The following is a 15,093-nucleotide window of genomic DNA, read 5'->3' as shown; positions in this document are numbered from 1 at the left end:
AAAGACAGCTGAAATACAGGGTAGCATAATGAGTGATAAATACAATAATCCTGGCATTCATCTGTGTTTAACTATCAAAATTTTGTTTTAAAGATACGTGATTTGTCCTGGAAAGCATTCCATTAAAGTGGTCCCATTATGAAATACAAAATAAAATCTCCAGTCATTTGTTGAGAAACACCAGTTGCCTGAGAATCTTGAGCAGTCACAAGCAACTCATCACGTCATTTTAGTTTTGTACTTTGGGATTAGAAGCTTTGAACATACAGTATCTAGATCATAAAACAATTTTTAGTAGTGCTTTGTAATGTTTTATCACTGTTTTATTCTTCAGTGAATTTTTTTTCTGAATCACAAACTTTCACTGAAGCACTTAAAGTAATTCTATAATCCGGTAAATTCTGAAACCCAAAAACTAGTTGGTCACAAACATTCTAGACAGAAATCTTCCAGTGTGCTATTTTTCATTGTTTCTTTAAAAAACAAAATTTACAGCAAAGCAGAAGGAAAATGTCACCAGCCTTTAATCAGCTAACTGATGCAAAAATGCTTTGAGCAATTGGGGAAAATTGTATGATTATAGTATGACAAACATGTGGCAGAGAGTCTGGTTTAATTAGTACGTTATTACAATCTAGATGCCATGCATCTTGATCACAATGTATTTATTTAACATTGTTATACCATTGTTTCTGTTCGGGATTGGTAGATTTATGAAGTACTTCGGGATGCTTTGCTAATGTAAAGAGTATAAAGTGCTTTTCCAAACATTTTTCCTGTTTTATATTGTCACCTCTAACCATCATTCTCAGTGCTTGCCTTTGATTCATCTACATCCTGGGCTATTCGTTTGCACTGAAAACATGTTAAATTTGTTAAATCTTTGTCTTTGAAACTGAATTATGCTTGAGTCCCACACCTAAGTGACCACCAAAAATGTCTATCTACCTCATCAAAATTGCATGTTTCCTTATGAATGTTGTTGAACATTATTGTACTTTTTAGTAACTTGCAAGCTATGTTCGAGTATGCTTATCATTGGGCTGCTTTTGTTTCACCAAAAGGTACAACACATGCAAATTGCAGTATATTGTCCTTTACTGAATCCAGCTCTTCCATCAGGTCAGTTGTCATTGATCTCCTAACCACCCAAGGCATTACGTTTTCAATTTAAAATTTTGATTACTTCATGACTTTAGTCCACTCTATGCTGCAACATTCTCAGACCTATTTCACTTCTTGGCTTTTTTTGATTCAGCTTTTTACTTTTATTTTATGAATAGTTGTTGTAATTTGTGACATCCATAATATTTAACTGAACTTTCATGAAGTTCTCCCGTTTAACTCTTCATTGATTTGTTAACAGTTTTAAAAACGAGTCAGTCATTTCTTCCAAGTATTTGTAACGTTTCTCAGATTCTGTAATCAGAGCATAAAGAAACCATTCAGTCCATCATGTCTGAATGAGCAGCTCACCTTATTCTATTCCCCCATTTTCTTCCCATAAATGGTTTCTTCTGTTCGGAGTTCCATTTCTCTACTCTTACTCTAAGCACTTAGTATCTTTTTCTGGACTAAAATGTAATGTACATCTGTGTTAATAGGAGACAGTGAGGACTGCAGATGCTGGAGATCAGAATTGAAAAATGTGGCAATGGAAAAACACAGCAGGTTGGTCAGCATCCGAGGAGCAGGAGAATTGACGTTTTGGCCCAGGGCTTGCATGTCCCACTTCAGTCCCACTCCGCCAAGGATATGCGAGTCCTGGGCCACCTCCACAGCCAAATTCAAGCCACCTGGAAGAAGCCTTCCTTCAAGCGTGGAGGAAGAATGCCTCATCTTCTACCTTGGGATCCTCCAACCACATGGCATCAACTTCACCAGTTTCCTCATCTCCTGTCCTCCCATCTCATCCCAGATCCAACATTCCAACTTGGCACTGCCCTCTTGAACTGTCCTACCTGTGCATCTTCCTTTTCACAGATCTGTTCCCCCTTCCCCTCTGACCTATCACTATCCCTATCACACCCCCACCTGCATCTACCTATCACCTTCCCAGCTGCTTCACCCCCACTCTTCTATTTATTTCTCAGAATCCACCCCCCTCAACCATTCCTGATGAAGGGTTTATGCCTGCAACGTTGATTCTCCTGCTTCTCGGATCGTGCCTGAACTGCTGTGTTTTTCCAGCGCCGCACTTTTCGACCCATATCTGTGTTACTAGTAGAACCTGGAAAATCCCTGTCTCTGAGTAATGTAAAAGCTTTCTTGTAACTAAATTTATAACTGGATTTAGTCCTGTTCTTACTTTCTATTTTGATTTGTATATATTTTTGTTTTCTGGGATCAATATCGTAGGTTATAGTACAAAGAAACAGCCGTTCCTAACAAATCAGATAAATTGTTGTACTGGCCAGGTTTTCCTATCTGAAAATAATTGAAGTTTCGATGGAAACATTGGAGTGATAAAGCTGAAAAGTTCTGTGTAGGGTTATTTTGTAAAAATGGCAAAGGAATTGTGACTAAATATAAAGAATATGACCTTTCCTTAGAAGTAATTTCATATAACTTGAATGGAAAGTAATGTTCCCTTGAGAACTTAGCACAAGATGCAGTTTATTAGAATAGGATGGGGAGTTTATGCATATGGGAGCAGTGCACCTGGTGTTCTGGGTAATATACAGGAGTTGCAAGCTAGAGTTTGACAAGTTTGAATATAAATCAGTGTCTTTACCTTAATGTTTAGATTAAATTAGATTCCCTACAGTGTGGAAACAGGCCCTTCGGTCGCAACCAGTCCACACCGACCCTCCAAAGAGTAACCCACCCAGACCCATTTCCCTCTGACTAATGCACCTAACACTATGGACAATTTAGCATGGTCAATCTTTGGATTGTGGGAGGAAACCAGAGCACCTGGAAAAAACCCACGCAGACACGGGGAGAACATGCAAACTCCACACAGACAGTTGCCAGAGGCTGGAATCGAACCTGGGACCCTGGTGCTGTGAGGTAGCAGTGCTAACCACTGAGCCACCGTGCCACCCCACGGGAGTGCAATTTTCTACTTCACACTGAAGCTAACCTTGAATAACACCTATTTTTCTTCCAGGTTCTGAATTTCAGACTGCACTAACCCCACTATAATTGCAGTGTCAGGATGAAATGAAACCATTGTGCTGTTTGTAGGAGTTTGCGGAGCTCAAATAGTCTGACACTACAGCTGTAATGTGACTGTATACAAGTTAAATTGCCTCAACCATTAGCTACAGGTTGAGTCTTCTGTCTGTTTTAAAATAAATACAAATTGTTCTGTTGAGTCAATGTACTGACTGTTTATTATCCTACCCAGCTACCTTACTAATTTTAGGTCAGCAATGCAACACAGGCAATTATCTATTTTATCAAATGTAAAATCTAATACAATCTTGACCTGAATTGCCCAAGACTTTACACATTATCAAGTTAAAATCAATTGGTTTACTGAGCAGTACTGAGGATGCGTTAGTATTTGGTTTGTATTTAGTGTCTAGGTTGGAAATTGCAACAAATGAATTGAAGACAGATTTGTTCAATTTTGATGCTTTAGTGGTTTGTGGTTTTATAGAAGTAGATGATTTGTCATTTCATGGCCCTATCGCTTAGTTTTACTTTACAATAATAGCCCATTAATTTCAAACTTTGATTACAAATGTGTCAATTTATTTTTCTGAATTATTGAAGAATTCAGCCTGTGACACTTAGAAAATGGCTTTTAGGGAGAAGGTAAGGCAGTATGTATGTGAAACTGATCTTATTGTAATTTTTATTTTGTTTGACTATTATCTGTAGGAGGTCACAAGACATTTATTGCATTAGGGAAGTTGGGTTTAAATTGTACTTTTCATGACTGCTGAAATCTCAAAGCACTTCATAACCCTTGAAGTCTATTTGAAATGCAGCCAATGTTCCAGAAAATGTGGAAGACTATTTGAGCTCCGCAAACTCCTACAAACAGCACTGAGGTAATGACCAGGTAATCACTTTTGTAAAATAAAACAAAACGGCAGATGATAAAGATCTGAAACAAACAACAACAGGAATTGCTGGAGATACTCATGTATGACAGCATCTGTGGAAAGAAAACAGTTAACATTTTGTGTCCAATGACTCTCCTTCAGAACTGATAGCTGGGAAAATTATTATTTGTGCTGATGACAGGGAATGGTAATGATTTATGCGTGTATGATGGTAATCGGTGGAATTGGGAAATCATGCTCTATAGATGTTAAACTCCGTGTCGATCCCTGAAGGAGGTAAGGTCCGCAGGTGAAAGTGAGGATTACAGATGCTGGAGATTAGAGTCTAGAGTGTGGTGCTGGAAAAGCACAGCAGGTCAGGCAAGCATCCAAGGAGCAAGATGAAGGGCTTTTGCCCAAAATGTCGATTCTCTTGCTCCTCGGATGCTGTCTGACCTACTGTGCTTTTCCAGCACCACACACTTGACCCTAGTTTTTCCAGTTTGCGTTAAGCTTCACTGGAGCACTACAGCAAGCCTGAGACATGAATGTTGGCATGAGAACAAGTGATGTGTTGAAGTAGCGGGTAACTAGAAGCTCATGCTCTTTTTTACGAACAAAATGTAGGTGTTCTGCAGAGTAGTCACCCAGTCTGCATTTAGTTTCACCAGTATAGAGGAGACTGCATTGTGAACAGCAAATGCAGTAAACCAGATTGAATGAAGTGCAGGTAAAATGCTACCTGGGAGTATCTGGGACTTTGCATAGTGAGGATGGAGGACGAAAATGGAGAAGGTAATCCTTTTTGTAATATTGGTTGAGGGGTAAATATGGCCAGAACACAAGGGGTAAGTCCTCTTTGAAACATTATCATGAGATCATTTGAACCTCTACAGACAACAATTCATCTGAAAGATGGCACCTTTGACTTTGCTCATTATTCAGTGGTGGAATGTAAATCCAAATTTTTGTGCTGAAGCGCTGAAGTGAAACCTTGTGATTCAGGGGTAACAGTACTAGCAATTGAACCATAGCCGATGCAAGTTGGATGAAGTGCAATGAAGTTCATTGTGCACAAATTTCTATTTTACGGTTGAAGATGATCTGGCTAAAGGTTGATTTTCTGCTTTTTCAGATGTCAAGTTTTTTTGCACACTTAATCCTTGATCTGTGCTATACAATCTTCTTGTTGTGGTTCTGTTCGCCGAGCTGGGAATTTGTGTTGCAGATGTTTTGTCCCCTGTCTAGGTGACATCCTCAGTGCTTGGGAGCCTCATGTGAAGCGCTTCACATGAGGCTCCCAAGCACTGAGGATGTCACCTAGACAGGGGACGAAACGTCTGCAACACAAATTCCCAGCTCGGTGAACAGAACCACAACAACGAGCACCTGAGCTACAAATCTTCTCACAAACTTTGAATACAATCTTCTGTGATTGGTTGAATTTAGAAGTTAGCAGAACACACCAAGGGAACATAGAATTTTCAGAGTGTGACTGAAACCCTATGAATGGTTAATTTTATAGGTGGAATTAGAAAATGGAAAAGAATTTAAAAATAGTAGGTGGAGTTGTTATTATGACCAGTCCCTAATCAACATCCCACAATTCATCACTGTTCCAGGTGGGATACCTTAAACTGCTAAACTCCCATGTGAGGTGGGATAAACTGGCTCCCTATCTTTATTCACTGACCCCCCTGGGTGTTTGCAACAAGATAAATTTGAAAATGACACCTTTCTCCCAGATCATATGAACTTACATTTTGAAAAGGAGCTAAATTAACCAGGTCTTTTGAGTTAAGTGTGAGCCTATGAATTACTATAAATCAAATATATGGATCAATCACTGAATTGTTCGAACAGGGATAGTTCAACATTGCAACTATTACAGTGAAGGTCATTGATAGTATTGACATTGGTTGTTGAATAATCGGTTTCGTGATCCTTTGTTTTGCAAATTTAATGTGATTTTATCATTGATTCCTTTTGACTGATTAATTTCTAGCATTAATGGTGAAAGTCCTATTTCCTTTTGTCTGACTATAGCTTCACTGTGTTTTTCACAGTGTGTTAGTGCTCAAACCCAGAGAGGTTTTATTTGAGCATGATCCAGTGAGGTGAAATGGGATTTCTTATCACTGTCCTTGTGTGGGCTTGAAAGGGAAAAACACAATATGTGAGAAGCTTGGAATGTGATTTGGTGGGTAGGTTTGCTGTTGAGCAGATTTTGTCACCCTCTTGATATCTTAGTCCAAAAGTCACAGTCCACTTTGTTTTGACTTCTTTTCTCTCACCCAAAATTGTCTGAAATTCCCTTTGCTGTCAGTAGGTGCAGCATTCCATATCTCTCCTGCCAGGCAGCCATTTAATTTGCATCCACAACCATTTTTAGCTGTATTGACCCTCTTTTTAAAAGCACATTGAAATTTCATTATACTTGGTTCAGATATTAGTGTGTAGAACACCAGCAGCAACTGAGAGAATAGATTATATAAAGCCAAATACTGGACAGCATGTAAAAACAATGCGGTTTTGGTGGAGACTATTAATTTCACATGCTAGAAAAGTAGTCAGTTTCTCGTGATCTTTGGGATTGCCTTCAATAACTTCAATAATTGCCTCCTAGAACCAACAAAAGCGTGTGTGTAAGATGCATCAGTAAAAGTAAAAAAAAGTACATGAATATAAAATTAAGGACATTCTCATGAGAAAGATGAAAAGTGCAGCAAAATGTGACACTATAAAAGCTACAAAAAGAGAGTGTGGAAACTGCTTAATAGTGATATCAAAATCAACACCGTTGTATTAGAAAAATATAGTTAGGAGAAATGTGGCCACTATTTTGCTTCAACAGTAAGAAAGTACAAGAAATGTTAAATATGAGCAAAGTAATTATTCACTGTTCGAGGTTGAGGGGTGTGTGCTGGACATCCTAACAAATAAATATTGGATCCAGCATTGTGACTCATCAAAATTAGTATAACCAAAATGACATAACAAAGAAAATAATGGCATTAAAAGGTAGAAACCCTTCCAGAACCAAATGGGATCCATATTGATGTTGTAAAGAAAGTTGTTGAGAAGATTATAGATCTTCCAAATTTCACTTGATTCAGGAATTGCTGGTTTATATTGGAAAATTGTGCATGCCACTGAACTGCTTTAGAAAGGTAAGACTGGGAAATGAAGTATTTCACCAATTAGCCAAACATCTATTATTGTAAAATGTCTATAATTAAGAATGTGACTGATCAGAAAGAGCAGGTCATGCCTGATTTGATGAGCCTGATTTGAATTCTTTTGAAGAAGTGACTGATCTATTGGACATGGCATGTCCATGGATGTTACTTAAATGCACTGCCAGAAAATGTTTGATCAAGTTTGTTTGAAGAAATTCTTAGCTCAAGGTATTGAGGGCGATATAATTGACCTAATTAGGAAATTGCTGAGTATCATGAAATAGAGTACATGTCCATTATCCCAAATTAATTGACAGGCTTTTATTCACGGTGTCCTGAAATTCTTGTTTTGGCATCTTAACTATTGACTGTATTTAATATTGACTTAGAACAGGAAGCCACCTATCCAAGTTTACATATAACATAAAACAAAGCACCATTTTAAGCATTATTGATGGTGGAATAAAATTGTGAAACAATATTGATAAATCAAATAATGGGCAAAATATAGTCATGATTTGGAGGTGTCGGTGTTGGACTGGGGTGTACAAAGTTAAAAATCAGCCAAAACCAGGTTATAGTCCAACAGGTTTATTTGGAAGCACTAGCTTTTGGAATGCTGCTGCTTCATCAAGTGGTTGTGGAGTGTAGAGGACACCGCACCACAATCAACAGACAGGAGTGTTCCCTCCCAGTCGGAGAACACTTCAGTAGTCTGTGACATTCAACCTCAGACCTTTGGTGATCATCCAAGGCAGACTACAGGACAGGCAACAATGCAAAGTGGCCAAGCAGAGGCTGATAGCCAAGTTCCGTACCCATGGGGTGACCTCAACCGGCACCTTGGGTTCATGTCATACTACAGGTGACCCCATTGCAACGCGCGCGCGCACAAAAAAAATCTCTCTCTCTCTCTCTCTCTCTCTCTCTCTCTCTCTCTCTCTCTCTCTCTCTCTCTCTCACACACACACATGTACAAGCACCCTCTCACACAGACTTGGACCCCTTTACATGCATCCACGTGTGTGGACACACACTCTCTGTCACAGACAATCATATCACTCACCCCGCGTGCGCACACATATATAAGTTTGAGGGGTGAGTTTGTACTTGCAGAATTACATTTTATTTTGATCAAAAACTGCTTAAACCCATGTAATATCCTGTAAATCCATTTTTTAACTTAGAATCAGTCTGAACATTGGGGCACAGGCACCCTCACACAGGGCATCTCTCACCTTCAATGCATTATCTAAGCTAACATGACACTTATTGTTAAAGTTCACTTGAGAATATAACTTTAAGGAATTTCTGGGATTTACATATGAAAGAATTGAAATCAACATAGTCATTCAAAAAGATGAGAGACTTAACAAACAATCCAGGTCTTTTACTATATATAATTTCAGTTACATTACACTGTAAACTTTTGCTATAAGTTGTGTCCTATGATCTTATACTCCACACCCACCTGCTGGAGGAGCAATGCTCCGAAAGCTAGTGCTTCCATATAAACCTGTTGGACTATAATCTGGTGTTGAGATTTTTAATTTAGCAAATTATAGTGAATGTCTTTTCTTGGAAGCAAATGAAGTAACCGACTTTGGACTTAAAAGGGATAGAACAGGGTGCTTTCAAAAAGATGAAGGGCTAAACACGAGGCCCAAGGAGACAGTTGAATTAGGGAGGATGTCTTGACTTTGTAGGAAAAACAGCGGAGATTTACTATTATAATACCTGGACTATGTAATTTAAAATATGAGGAGAGATTGCACAAACATTGTATTCCTTGGAACTGAGATGGTTTGGGGGGATTTTAAGAGAGACAGTGCTTGTTTTGGAAGCATATATACTAAAATTGGAATGATACTGAGAAGATTAGTATAGCCTCTGTGCTAAGAAAGTATGCAAATTCGTGAAGTGTGCCATCTTTTTGGGGCTCTCTGGCACAGTGGTAGTGTCCCCATCCCTGGACTGGAGAACCTGGGTTTAAGTCCCACCTGCTCCAGAGGTGTGTAATAATATCTTTGAACACATTGATTAGAAAAATAGCTTTAAGAGAAACAGATGGATTAGGTGAAAATAAATTATTTCTGCTAGTTATGCCTATTCCTAGCTCTCACAATCTAAAACTTAGAGTCAGACTTTTCAGGAGGCAATTTGAAAATCTTTCCTGTTGCAAAGCCTAGCAGAAGTTTAAAACTACTTTGTAAATGACAATGTTTGTGCAATCAATTGATGATTTAAAGAAAAAAAGAATTGTGGATGTTAGAAATCCAAAACAATAACAGCAACAGCTGGAAAATTTCAGCAGGCCTGGCAGCATGTGTGAGGAGAAAACTGATTTAACGTTTCAGATCCAGTGACCCCCTTTAAGATTTCAAAAAAAAAGTCAGGTCAAAAACGAGCATAAGGATTTAGGGTGCAGGTCAGCCATAATCTCATTGAATGTTTGAACAGGTCAGAAGAGTTAAGTGGACCACTTCTGTTCCTCTGCTTGACCACCTTTCTATACTTTATTCTATCTGTGGTTGAATATCCATCTTCAAGTAAATAGTTCTGTATTAAATTAGTGGTTGATCATTTTAGTTACTTGTGGCAATGTTCAAAATCTTAATAGCTACGTGATACAGAATTCCTTGTAGATTCTCTTCTTATAGATAGATGTTACTTCCGTCCCATCTCCTTCTCTGTTTTCACTTATGACTACTTTGTCACTAATTTACAGAGATTATCTTTCCAAGATTTATTTTTGTCAACTATTTTGTCAGTCCTGGTATTTCTGTTAATACAAATGTTGGACTATCAGTGCTCACTTTTGGCCTCCACATGTGCAGTAAAATGTGCAAATCAGAAAAGTATTGTCTGATTTTTCCCTGCTCTAAGTGGTTTGCTATACTGTTACCTCAGTGTCTGCTTGGAAATAAATGATAGGTGTGAAGTTGTAGTAAATGCCAACTTAATACGTCAGTACAAGGTGGGGCTTGTTTATTGAAGTGTATGTGAATTATTAATAGTGTAACTCTTAATTACCTGCCAAACCACCCCTCTGGCACTAAAAAATAAACTTTCCAAGTCTAGAGGCTTATTTCAGATTTTAAATGTTGGGAGCTTTGGAGAAAAAATTAATTTTTTTGCCTTGCATTTTTTCTCTCTGTTAATCTCTTTTTCTTCATTTCTCTTAATTTTGCCTTTTGACTTGGTTTCTGAAGACTCAACCTAGTTGGTTCATTTGCCTGGTCCTCTCAGTTCTGAGGTGCCCTGGTAGACTGCACCAAGTTGTATTGAACTATTAATGACAAGGTTGGTGATCAAATCCATGAGAAGTCTCTGGGTAGTAATAAGCCTAACAAGCAGCCTTTCTTATTGATGACTTCAAAATTCAGGCCAACATTTTGTACTATCAGTTCTCATCCTTACCTCCTTGGTACCTATGGTATTTATGAACACTGGTTAATCCTGTTTTAAAGATTTATCAGCATCCTTGGTCTCTCATCTTTATTACTAAGGAAATTGTTGACATTTGAACTACAACCCAGTTCCAGCGCCTCTCCTGAAATATAGCATTGCAGTTTTCTAACTTTAGAACATAAGAATTTACTTATTTTCTGAACATGTTTCATATGGCTAATGTGAGGCAGGTGCACTCATCTATAATAAACTGAATTATTCATTATCCATTTTCATCTTAATGATGTGAAGTTTTGCATCTTTATCATCTCTAGAGATGATGCTTTTACATCACAAATTTTCTGGATGGTATTCTGCATTTTACATATCAAGGTAGCTGTGTTTTTTAGCTACTTTTTGTCCATCCCTGTTTTTCCTTGAAGGTGATTGACAGTTTAAACTGCTATAATCTGTATGGTGTAGGTAGGAAGTCCAAAGTTTTGAATGAGTGGTAATACATTTACAAGCCACGGTGGTTTGTCTTTCCTTTGCCTGCTTCTGGTATGTTTCCATCCAAAAAGCCAGGTGAAGTCATATATTCATTTGTAAGTTTGTCTGCTGAGCTGGCAGGTTTGTTTTCAAATATTTCATTGCCTCTGGTGAAACGCTGGTGTTCTGTCCCACTTTCTATTTTTGTATCTTGTCTGTTAAGGTGGATGACATCATTTCCAGTTCTTTTTCTCAGAGGTTGGTAAATGGGGTCCAAATCAATGTGTTTAAAACTCGAGCCACACTACCATACATCAAAGACATCTTGGAGATGACTACCAGTCTATTCTGACACCTTGGCATCATGGTAGACCACAAACATACCAACACTCTGAAACAGCTACTGATGAATCTAAAGGATCCTATACCAACAAACAGCAAAACAAATGACATTTACAAAATTCCTTGCAAGGAGCGTAACAAACGCATTGGTCAGACAGGCAGAAAACGAGCCATCAGGATGCATGAACACCAATTAGCCACCAAAAGATATGACCCACTATCACTACTATCCTTACATACAGACTAAGAAGGGCACCACTTTGACTGAGACAACACGTCCATTCTAGGATAGGCTAGGCCGAGACATGCACAGGAATTCCTAGAGGCCTCGCAATCAAACAGGAACTCCATCAACCTCTGAGAAAAAGAACTGGAAATGATATCACCCACCTTAAGGGACCAAGATACATTAATAGAAAGCAGGACAGGACATCAGCACTTTCCTAGAGGCTCACTGATGTTACCTAGCATGGTGACGAAACATCTGGAAACAAACCTACCAGCTCAGCGAGCAAACTTAAACCTGAGCTCCAAACCTTCTTAAAAAAAATCGCAATATCATGTATAATTAGAGGCAGTCTTTATAGCTAGTTAAGCATCGTTTAACATAACCATCATAGTTAAAAATTAGACAACACCAGGTTATAGTCCAACAGGTTTAATGGGAAGCACGAGCTTTTGCAACACTGCTCCTTCAGGTGGTTGTGGAGTATAAGATTGTTAGACACTGACCTTCGAGCAAAAGGTTTCAGTGTGATGTAACTGAAATTATATATTGAAAAAGATCTTGATTGTTTGTTAAGTCTCTCATGAGAACAGCACAGAAACAGACCCTTCATAAACTGAACTAGGCCCATTTGCCTGCATTTGGCCCATATCCCTCTAAACCTTTCCTAATCATGTACCTGTCCAAATATCTTTTAAATTCTTTAACTGTACTTACATCTACCACATCCTCTGGCAGCTCATTCCATAAATGCACCACTTCCATGTGAAAAGGTTGCTCCTCAGGTCCTTTTTTAAATCTGTCCCCTCTCACCTTAAACCTATGCTGTCTACTTTTGGACTCCCATACCCTGGGGAAAAGATGTTGACTATTTACCTTATCTATGCTCTTTTGTGATTTTATAAACCTCAATAAGTTCATCCCTCAGCCTCTGATGCTGCAGTGAAGGAAACGTCTGTCTATCCAACCTCTCCTTATAACTCCAGTCTCAGTAACATTTAGATTATGCACCTTTTGCAGTTTAGTTACATCTTTATCGCATGGTAAATATTGTCAAGTGAACCATTTCTAAAACTGAGCAGTTTCATGTTCCTTGCATCACTTTTGTGTGCTTTTCTCCAGATTTATTTTTCTAAAATATTTTAATTGCCACAAAATATCAAAACTATGAACTAGCTTCATCTGAAAGCCCAAGCAATTCAGCTGATCCATCAAATTTCACAAAATCGTCATTATCCACTCAGCTTCCCAATTTCTCTGACTCTTTTTATTTTAGACACAACATCTTTCTGAAAGGACTTGGCATTATTAACTGGATGACTGTAACAGCCTCCTTTATAGTTATTCTAAACCTACTCTACTTAACATGAAATACTTAAAAGCAGCACAAGTTTAACACTATTTTAAAATTCTACTCTAATCTTGCTAATAACACAATTCTCATTCAGTCGTAGCAATCCATAAGCAAGTGTTGATGCGCATCATGATTGTTGTGCTTTGATGCCAGAAAAATAATGTAGAATCTGCTCTTAGTTGAACTAGTTTCAGCAGAACAGATCTCGTTAAAAAGTACTCCTCTTGAAGACCTCCAATATATTTGTTTAGTTGCCATAATTATTTGTGAGTGGTTTCAGAAGCAAAATAGTTACGTACAAAAAATAAAGTTTTTAAGTGATTGAGTATTATATTTTAGTGAATATGTTAATGAGCTAAAAAAAGATTTTTACTGTTTCTTTTCCAACTTGTGGTAATTTGCTTGAACAACTATAATCGTTCATCCCTCTTCAAACTCACTGACAATGTGCCTTAAATTCTCTCTGTGAGGAAATATTATAAAAATAACAAGTGCTAATAAGGAAGGAAGGGTTCAAGCATTGGAAACACTAGTGTAGAACCTTTTGTTTTAGTAACTATATGATACAAAAGACAAGGGTTGTTGACTAAACTTTGCAATCAATTTCTATCAATTAGTCTGCATTTAATCTAGATTAGTTGAGGGATATTTTATTCATGACTTTAAAATTAAGTGCTCTAAATAAAATGCATTGTACTATAGCATATAATTGACTTTTTATAAGTTATCTTTGGTACTAAAAATGGGTGGAGATAATATTTGCCGCCCTACTTTAGTCTATTTGTAGACAATATGTTACAAAAATTAAGATGAGTTTCAGTGAAACACAGTACACAGAAAGCGTTTGGACCAAGACAATACTGATTTAGTTTTCGGTGAAGATCTGGATCCAGGTCCTGGAATGTTGTAAAGGATCTGTTAGCATTGTGGCATAAACAAAATTGACTTTTAAAAATATTGGGGATTGTTTCAATTACCGTGGTGAAATTCTTCAAATCTGTACAGGTGAGAAAGCTTTCATAACAGGTTATTGAATGTGGTTTGGCCTGAAACTTTCTGTCAGATGGAAGCTTGTACAAAAAAAACTGAAAGAAAACCCAGCATGATGGCTATTGAGCACCGTCATCACTATTTGATCATTGCAGTCAGATGCTGTTGGCTTTTAGGGGTGGATTGGGGTTTCTTCACCCTAATGTTTTTAGTTTTACATAACTGGCCTGAATACTCATTGTACTTTATCATTATGACAAAGTTGAAATGAAGAACATTTGGCTCGTTGAGTTCTCTTACCTATACTCCACTCTGCAAAAGCGATTCAACTAATCCCACTCACCGGCCATTTCCCTAACCCTGCAAAATCTTTTCTGCACCCCCTCCAAAGTTATTGCTGCTTAAATGCAGTGTACAGTTGAGGTCAAACCTATATTTTAAAAAAGTTCAGAGCTTCTTTTGCTTTTGTAATCTCTGCTTCAATTCATAAAGTCCACTATCCACAAGCCTTTTTAACCACTTTCTCAACTTGCCCTGAGACTTTCAATAAATTTTGAATATATACTCCTAGGTCCATCTGTTCTGACATCTACTTTAGAATTGCACCCCTTAATGTATACTACCTCTCCTTGTATTTCCTACAAACTTTCTCTGCACTCAAATTTTTTGCCACTTGTCCAGTTCCTGCCTATCCCCTCTAGATGTTTGTCTACCATCCTCCACTTCACAATTTTTAATTGCGTTGTCTGTCAAGTTTTGAACCTTTACTCTAAGTCTACATCATTAATATGTATCAAGAAAAGGAGTAGTCATGCTATTTACACCTGGGGAACCCTATTGTATACCTTGCATCTGAAAAGCAGCTGTTCTCCCTTATGTTTCTTGTCCTTCTTCAACTAACAGTATATCCATGCCACTACTGTCACTTTTATTCCATGGGTATCAACTTTGCTGGTAAGCCTGTTAAGTGATATTTCATCAAATGTCTTTTTGAATTCCATTTCAAGTATGTGCCTCTTATCCCTTTGGTACCTCCAGCAAAATCAATGCTGCATTTCCTTAATTAAACAACATGTTAATTTTGTCCAGATCGTTGTTTTTTTTTTGAAGCTTTTAACCAATGAG

At 37.8% G+C, this 15,093-nt stretch overlaps 1 protein-coding gene and 1 non-coding gene across 5 annotated transcripts in view; both read left to right on the top strand.

The window, feature by feature from the left end:
• Window positions 1–15,093, top strand: part of wnk2 (WNK lysine deficient protein kinase 2) — a 173,402-nt gene that overhangs the window by 3,547 nt on the left and 154,762 nt on the right. The gene's annotated exons all lie outside the window — the stretch shown is intronic.
• LOC122559286 lies at window positions 9,006–9,112 on the top strand. The gene has a single exon (XR_006314386.1). It is a non-coding gene; the product is annotated as a U6 spliceosomal RNA (small nuclear RNA).

This window comes from Chiloscyllium plagiosum, chromosome 18 (genome assembly GCF_004010195.1).
Source record: "Chiloscyllium plagiosum isolate BGI_BamShark_2017 chromosome 18, ASM401019v2, whole genome shotgun sequence".
In the NCBI taxonomy this organism is placed as follows: Eukaryota; Metazoa; Chordata; class Chondrichthyes; order Orectolobiformes; family Hemiscylliidae; genus Chiloscyllium; species Chiloscyllium plagiosum.
The sequence above is the reverse complement of the archived record's forward strand: the minus strand, read 5'-3'. Positions and strand labels throughout refer to the sequence as shown.